Raw genomic sequence first — 7,667 nt, forward strand, 5'->3', positions numbered from 1 at the left:
AAAAATGTGATAAATAACCAATATCTAATCCATAGTCATGCTTTTGTTGTAGAATTCTAAATCTACTTAAGAATAGTGTTAAATAACCAATATTCTAATTTAAACATTTTATTACCTTATTTTGTGATTTCTTGACTACTGCTAATGAGCTGTGAACTATACAAATACGAAGAAAAAACGACAATTTTTGTCCACAAGTACAAGTCAGTGGCAAAAAATGAAGTCCAGACCTGTAATTTGGTCTCAATTATATTCTTTCCAACAGATAAGCTGTTTTTATTTTATTGAGCAACATCGAAGTGTTCTTATTTTATCAAGACTCATCTCATGCTGCTTTTACAATGATGGAATATTCATAGCAGTGATTGGATCCTAGGGAGAGGATTATTTTGCTCCTGTTCTATGAAGACTCCACTTGAGATGACTGTTTCAAAATGAGAATGCTACCAGAGTACTTAAAGAAAACATAGCAGTCGGAGATTTAATCAACTTATATAAGCATTAATCTAATCATTGCTAAGAAACACAAAGCATGTTAAATATTGCTATTAACTCTAACCTTCTCACTGGTTTTGGGGTAAAATCTTGGTTGTTGGCTACCCCATTTTTTTGACAATATGCTAGAGTAGCAGTAGCAATAGCAGCTATTGCATCAGTCAGCCATCAGAAACTAGTACTTCACTTGCTTTCTGTGCATCCCTCTGAAGGCTGATTTAGTCCTCAAGGGCAGTCTGTTTAAACAGCAATTTCACTGAGATAGGATTTTCTGGGAGTAAGGAAACAGAGTAAACTGAAGAATGCTTTGTTTAATATGCTTACATTTATACGTTGTGGAAATAAAATGAGACAGGAAGATCTTGGATAATTTTACAGAAAGAGAACACTAATACATATATTTTCCCCAGAGCACTCTGTGGCTCTGATCCCAGAATCACAGTTCTAACCTCCACATTGTACTCAAATATAGAAAGAAGCTAACTCTGCCATTCTTATTGTCCCCCATTTGATTTTCCAGCTTTTGAGACATCAAGGCATGTGATGTTTTTTATTCAGACATCTTCTCTTAATCTGTCTTGTGATACATAAACATATTTATGAACATGGACACATCATGCTCACACGTAGAGCTCTGAATTAATGCCTTTTTCTGCAAGTCTATTTATCTGAGGATATTAGAATTTTTAATTGCCTTTTGATGGTTTATCAAATAACTTAATAAGCCCCAAAAGGTTATATTTTCAGACCATCCTCGTATCAGGTACGACAAGCCATATCTGTTTTGCATTGACAAAGTATTTTTCTTCCACTGGGCAGTGTGCTTTTAGACCTGCTTCTCCTCAATTCACTTAACAGTTTTCTTAGATATTATTTCACTGGCAAGCCTATGCTGTCTGGCACATCTGTGTAGAGGTGTTATCATGGGTAGAGATGAAAAGGTTTCAATAAAGTAATTTAAGAATAACGTGGGTAGGTATTGGGCTCTTGTTTTTAATATTTCGGCCATATCCTGTCTTTCTGGTCTTTAATTATTTCAAAGAGAACCTTCAACATATAATGAGACAGAGAGATATATTCTTTTCAAAGCATGGAATTACTGGCTGCAGTTTTACAGCTCACGGCAAGCAACCTAGAGGACTTATTAATACTTGATGAATCCCTCTCAACGTCTCAGCGGTGAGGAGAAGACAAACAACTTGCTGGATGATTGATGCTGTGCCTGCCAAGGAGGAACTTTAAAGCTTGATTCTCTCTTCAAAATCTGTTAAAAAAAAAAAAAAACAAAAAAAAAAAACAAACAGGTCTGGGTGTGATCCTGCAATAGCAATAATGTGGGCTGAGAGAAGATGCAATCTCTGCCCTGTTGTACAACGGAAAGTGCGATAATACGTGGTATAATACCAGTAGCAAGGTCTTCAGCCTTTCATCTCTGCCTTCTCCGTACCCACAACGCTTAGTAGGTCTCCACGGCACAGTGCTCTCCGGCAATGTTTGTTTGCATAACTGTGTCAGGCTGTGAGCTGCTCTGTGAGGTGAGTGGAGGTGGTTTACCTTCAGCTACCCTGATGTGGGGTGGACACTGCAGGGTGGAGGGGTAGAGCTGGCAAGGGGGGATAGCAACCATCGGGTCCTGTGTGTTACCAGCTTCAGGGCATTCAGGAGCTGTGTGGGCTGCCCTGACACCTAAGTATGTCTTTTCTGAGATCTTGAAGGTATTCTGGGAGATTTGGGTTCAAAATTCCACTCTTCAGACACACATCATAACTGAAATAAATATCAAAGATACATATAGATGTCAAAACTGAAATAAACAAATATCAAAGATATGTATAGATGTCAAAACCTAATCACTATTAAGCTAACGAATATATAAGTGAAAACTAACGTTATCACCAATCTTAAGTATCTCCGAACCTTGTAATTCCAAAGAGTCTGTTATCCCCATCTTTCATTGTTTTTCTCCTCCAAATATTAGACTCACTCTGTCTCCTGTGCAGCTGGTTTCCTTCTGCTCTGTTTCTTCTTGTTCTCCTCAGATGCCCTGATATGTATATCCTTTGTCAGATGAAACACATGGTGGGACTTACTGAACGATCTACTGCGAACCTGCCTGACCCCTAGAAATCAGACTAGAGAGCTCCTTACCTAAGCATGATGCCATATGGGCAGAGAATCACACACCTTTCCTGGAATTTGATTGTTCGCACCAAATTGCTGCGGTTTGCAGTTTTTTACTGGAATAAGGCCATCAAATGGGTGAAGCAAACAGACCTATATTTTCTTCCAAATGAAATTTTGGATCACATGGACATCACACAGAGTCCCCCATATCAAACAGAATCCCTAAACTCTACATAGACTCCTCAAACTACAGGTGCCAAATTGCAACTCTGCTTTTTAACCCCTGTGCCAAATCTACCTCAAAAGGAATGCTAGTGATATACATTTAAAAGGTATGACTATTTCAATTACCACAAGAATATTCAACTTCAAATAGGAACAGTTTCAATAAAACACAATTTAATTTCAATTAACTCATCTAGGCCCATAAATTTTCCTTTTTCTTATTTTGTTTTTGTAATCACAACATATTTGAGCCAAAAAAACCCAATTCCACTCCAGGGCATAATGAATTATTGATTAAGGCAGCTAGATCAGTACGAATCCATATAGGAAGCCAAAAGTAAATCAGTAAATGAAAGGGTTTTAAATATATACTTAGAAAAAGGGATTTTGGCAAATGCTGAAATGAACATTGGACAGAAAAATATCTAATGGTCTGAATCACGATCCCTAACTGACAGGTCAGTCCCTGATCTAAATAAATTGCAATTTAGAGTCTGCATTATGTGGGCAAATGAATCCAATAAAGAAACAGCTTGTAGAAGAGCTAATACTGACAATGTGGAAGCATTTATATCCTGATCATGTGAAAACATTTGTTATACAGACCACACAAAGAATTTATGAAGAATAGAAAGACTGAAACGCCTTTCCTCAGTAATTGCATAAAATGAATGTCCACTGAAATCAACACTTGCATGGGTAATTATAAACCAAAAAAATGTGAGGTTCTCCAGTTAACAACTTTTCTCAGGTCTGAAAAGTGATATGTTGGGATCACTGAAATTTTTTTGTGTGTGCATTTCACTGGTCTGTGGATTTTAGTGAGTGGATCAAGTTCATCTTTAACTTAACAAGTATAATTCCTGTTGCATGCAATTCTGTTACCTATTCACATATTATTTAACTTAAGCCTCTGTTTTAAAAAAGTCAGAAGAAAAGGAAGCTATTTCATTTCAGAGAATGCCTAATGTATTAAATGTTGTCCCATATTCCCCTGATTACAGTGACCTCTGCTGCTCTCCTGTATGTCCTGTAGTTTTCAAAATGTGAAAGAAATGTGTAGGCTTCTAATGTTTTCAATGATGATAAATCAGAAAAATAAACAAAGAAAAAAATCTAAAAAAAAAACAACAAGAAACCACCTAAGTCACCCACCTTATGACCAAAATCTAAGACAAATTTGTCTCAAGAAACTGTGAGGGACATCCTTGAAATATTTTTTTGTTGTTGTTCTATTTTTTCACAGAAACCATACACCAAACCCCTTCTGCTTAGAAAATACAAAATTTGTAATTCTGTGCGTGGAGAAATCAGAAAATACTGATATTCCAGTCAGTTGTCGTATTCAGCAAACACCAACCTGAATTTTTGAAAGCAAAAACATGGAACAAGGAATATATATAAAAACTCCCAGATTTGTTAAAATTTCTATAAATGGTCATGCTACATTAGAAAGTTATGCTTAAAATAACTGAAAAGCTCTAAAGCGTATAGTAAGAGACCCACAAGAATATTTCTACATGGTGGGGAAAGGCAGAGGGCTCAACAGAGTGCCCGTAACCCTTGCTGCCCATCATCAGGGGCAGGTGATGTGCGGGAGCACACCGGGCCTCCCTCTCCAGTCTGGCTCCTTAGTTTGCTGCCATAGTTGAAAAGAGCCAGGAATCTTCTAAATGATATCCAGGAAAGAGAGATGTTTAGAAGTCATTAGGGCTGTGGTTCTTCTGAGGACATCAGGTCAAACTCAGCTACAAGCTCTTTTTATTCTTATATTAACAACATAATTTCCATGCGGAGCACTTCATAACAAATATTTTCTCAACTAGTATCCACAGGTGAAATTGTTTCTATATCACAAGAGTTAAGAGGCTGTCAAAATCATACAAGTACTAATGAAAATTAATGTCCGCTTTAGAGTTTACATGAAGACTAGCAAGACTATCAGGACCAATTTTCAAGTAAATCATAAATGTGTCAGGATATCTTTAGAGATTAAATGTGTTTCTACTCTGAAAACAAATTCTGTCAAACAGCACTACAGGATTATGTGCATTCTGTAACTCAACATTTTTCCACTACTTTGATTTATATACACATTAAAGGAGTATATGTTTCTTCTAACTGCAAGTGAAAATTCTTCAGCGAGGTATGAAATTTATTTATTTCTTTCACCTTTTGAAAACTACAGGATATACAGGAGAGGACATTGTAATCAAGGGAAAATGGAATGACAAATAATCAAAATAAGATGATGCGAAATGACAAACAAAAGAAAATCATTCTGAGATGCTATATAGAAAGAAAATGGATGGATGATTTTCAGGACATAATATTTTATCTTCAAGCCTGGGAGAAAATCCTGCTATTTCAGAAGATTTTAGATCTGAATCTTAGTCCAAAATGTAGAGAGCTTTGGTTTTCAGAACTGTTATTTCAAAAGCCCAGCTTGTCACATCCTTACATAGGTTTTCATGTGACTTTTATTGTAAACTTCAGTCAGCCCTTCCCTAGTATAACAAAATTGACATGCTGTGTCCCTCTTCATTCTAGTTGAAGTTTCTGTTGTTGAGAAAAGAGTTCTTTGAACATCATATTTTTTCCAGCAATATGAGTCCTGAAAATCTTCCACCCATTTTCTTACGCATAGAGTTTGTAAGTTTTGGTTTTATCTTCTAAGCTTTAATTAAATTCTTATGGCTTTTTAGGAAAACCCAACATAGTTAGAACTCCCTTTGCATAGATGAGGATGAAACAAGTATCCCTAGGAGTCACAAACTGATTAATAAAAGCAAAACAATGACTAAACATTGCTCTGTTTGAATGAAGTGACTTTCATTTAGCATAGATGAGCAACGAGCAAAAGAAATTTAATGATGTAAAGGAAATCTTATCTCCAACAAGTTATGCAATTATGCAAATAAGGAAGCAACATTTAAAAAGTAACTCAAACATGCAAAGAAGCTTCTGTCTTACACCTTTATACATCAGGTGATAGTGTTAATTCATGCTAGTAAACCCAATGATGGATAAGATACAGTGCATGTAAGAGAATCACACTGTAAATCCTCTCAAGCAAACTAAATTCTGAGAATGAAATCAATAAAAGGCAAGAAGATATTAACATGTCAGCAAAGTTAAGGGAAATAAAACTACTTACCACATGTTTAAGAGGAATAATATAAAAGAATCACTTTTAATCTGTGTTATGGAGAGTCAAATTCTGAAACACTCCCCAGTTTATTTTTCAGAGTTTTCAGAAGGGGCTGTCTGGAATCCTTTGCCATTGAAATAGTGCTAATCAATAGATATTCTTAATTTGAATATAATTTTATATTTTCTTCAAGCAGCTTACCTTTTCCTCTGTAATGGTAGCTGACTCTACCTCTCGGCATGTGGTAGGGGACATTTATATCCCAAATTGAGTTACGTGTTTAGGCCATATAAAATTAAATGATAGTCTCTTTTTAGCACTCCTAACTGTAAAACTGTTACTCAACTTACATGTGTTTTTCCATACTGCTGGACAATGCTTTCAAAGCTTCTTTACTCAGTGACTTTAAAGATGTGTGTCGCTGTGCACCAAGCAGCAGCAATTGCAGCCTGCACTGGCCCGACTCAGCAGAGATGCGCAGGCAGCTGCATCGCAGGCAGCTGCCAGACAGCTGTATGCACTGAGCAGCTGCACCGGGCAACTCCAGCCTGGGGATCCCCAGCCCCAAGGCAGCCCCTGAGCCGTGGGTGCTCTGCCTGTGTCCCACGGCGGGTTCTCAGGAGGGAGATGTGAAGGGATGTAGTTGAGTGAACACCCTCCTGCGGTTTCACGGCTTTGGTACCCAGGGTCTTTTCCTCCAGGTTTGCCTTCCTCCCCCTGTAGAGCTTAAGGGCCATTAGTTTCTCTAGGATCATGAAGTGACAGTGATAGAGAGAGACTGCAAGAAGCAGAGAATTCACATGGAGGAAACTGCAGAAGTTACAGAGGAAGTCACCATCCTCTCAAACCCTCTTCTGCCTTGGGCTGTTTCGCTGGTAAATGATGGCACTCCTCTGCACGGAGAGCTACCAGATTTATTGCTGAGGCAATGCTTGACACTGGTGGAGCTTTCAGTGAAGGGTCTTCACACTTACCAGTAGGGTTGAGGTTGGATTTTGTGAGGTTACGATATTCACTCTTTCTGTTTATGCTTTGCATTCTGGGATGTAACGTTTTCTATTTCTGAGAAGCTCCGCTAGCTAAGTCTTTTTGTCATGTTAGACACAAACCACGACATTTTCAGTCTATTACCTGCATAGCACATGTACGTGGGGATTTCCCAGAAGATGAAGATCCTCTTGGGAATCCACAGAGCAGGCAAACATCAGAAGCATCCTCATGTTTTTCAGACCAAGGCAGAAGATCCCACTCACATCTGCCTAATCAGACTTGACTAATTAGATCACTAAAGCAGGATAAGAGTAGGACTTTACTATCAATTGAAGCAACCTCTGTGCCCAGCAAGTGCATAGCCATGGTACAGGGATTGAGTACAAAAGACAAGTTTGTCAGTGGCTTTTCTTCCAAACAATGTCTTTAGTGCCCATACGCAGGATCAAGTATGTCATGTAAGGAAGATATTCATATATGTTTAGGAAGTGTCAGTAAAACCAGCACTGTGCTTTCAATCACCTCCATCTATTCTGGAGAGGTTATTTCTTCAGTTCAAAGTCAACAAGTCCTGGAACATGTTTTTTCTCAGAGTTTCATTACAATAGATGGCCACAAGTGCCTTTATAGCTCTACTTTCCTGTTGATCGGGTGGAGTTACCTCACAGCAGGCTCGTAGGGG

This window comes from Tauraco erythrolophus, chromosome 1 (genome assembly GCF_009769465.1).
Source record: "Tauraco erythrolophus isolate bTauEry1 chromosome 1, bTauEry1.pri, whole genome shotgun sequence".
NCBI lineage: Eukaryota > Metazoa > Chordata > Aves > Musophagiformes > Musophagidae > Tauraco > Tauraco erythrolophus.